The sequence below is a fragment of the Crocuta crocuta genome, unplaced genomic scaffold, assembly GCF_008692635.1.
Source record: "Crocuta crocuta isolate KB4526 unplaced genomic scaffold, BGI_CrCroc_1.0 scaffold27, whole genome shotgun sequence".
Lineage (NCBI taxonomy): Eukaryota > Metazoa > Chordata > Mammalia > Carnivora > Hyaenidae > Crocuta > Crocuta crocuta.
Genome location: NW_027532250.1, coordinates 1473280 through 1474785, shown reverse-complemented (window position 1 = coordinate 1474785; position 1506 = coordinate 1473280).

The window sequence follows — 1506 nt, the reverse complement described above, 5'->3', positions numbered from 1 at the left end:
GTTTGGGGGGGGGGGGGTGTGTGTCTCTGGGGCAGAATTTTTACAGATAAAACAAGGGAATGTGACTCACAGAGGTCACCTTGCAAAAATGGCCCCTGTGGACACAGACCTCCTCGCTCCGGAGCGGAACCCCAAAACGCACAGGTTGCTGGGAGGCGGGGAGCGAGGTCATTCTCTACGTCTGGGCTTCTGAGTAGCCACCTCGAAGCTCCACTTCCCAGAGGAGTTTGATGTTGCAAATACTACCTCCCGGCCTCTGCTGCCTCCCTGCCCCGGACGCCCTCTCTCTTTCTCTCCGTCCATCAAATGTAGGCACGTGGTGCCTGGAAAAGGTACTTCCCGGTGAGGTCAGTTTCAGAAATGATGAGCCGAGAAAGACAAACAGGTTTCTTCATTTCAGGGCTCCTCTCGGTCTTTAATTAAAGTCCAGTGTTTCCCTGAGCTGTTATGTTAAGTCAGGAGAGCATCGAGTGCTGACCAAATAAGCCCAAATCACAGCGATGCCTCTCAGCACTGTCTGGGCAGCACCGGCCCCCAGGGCACACAGGACAGTCTCTTTCTGGTAGCTCTGTTCCCTCTGGCCCTCTAGCTCGGTTTCTGATTTGGCATCTGTCTGAATGTTGGCTTCCTTATTTCCTACCACAGACGGGCATCCTCTGCATAGGGGGCAGGGACGGGAGGGGATTCAGCCACTGATTGTTCTAGATGGACAGTGCTGGTGGTAGCCATGGTGGAGAGAGAGAGAGAGAGAGAGAGAGAGACTTGCTTCCCAGAAAAGGACATCCAGGTCTTGGGCCAAGGAATGGAGCAGCTGAGTTTCCTGGCCTGGGTCACCTGTCCGCCCCAGAGTCAGGATGGAGGTCACCCCAACCAGAGACCTATGCCTTGGAGACAGGAACACCGGTGTAGAGTTCAGTCTGAGGCTGAGCATCAGAGGAGGCAATGGTGTCAGCTCTGGTCCAAGTCAGAAGAACCAGAAAGCTGGTGGTGCAGACGCGCAAGGGCAGGGGATGACCGATGTCCCAGCTCAGGCAGACAGCCCTCCGTCCACATTTTCCCTGTACTCAGACCCGCAGTGGATGGGATGCCCACCCACATTGCTGAGGGCGGTCTTCTTTACTCCGTCTACCAATTCAAATGCTAATGTCTTCCAGAAACTCTCTTACAGACACACCCAGAAATAATGGTCCACGGGCCATCTGGGCGTCCCTTAGCCCAGTCAAGGTGACACCTAACATTAACCATCCTGGGGGTCAGAAGGCTCCGCCCCAAACCTCTACAGGCACAGGGTGGGTGAGTTTCCGTATCTCTGCTCAGGGGTGTGAGGATGGCTCAGAGGTCATCTCTGTCTTCCGGGGAAGGAGAGCCATGATCCTGACCTTGGGAACACCACCGTGGCAGAAACACACACAGACTCTGCTCCTCCTACTCCCCGACAGCTTCCCGACCCTTCCCCGAACCCAGGGGGACAAAGAGGCACTAACATTGCTTTCCCACCAGACAGAA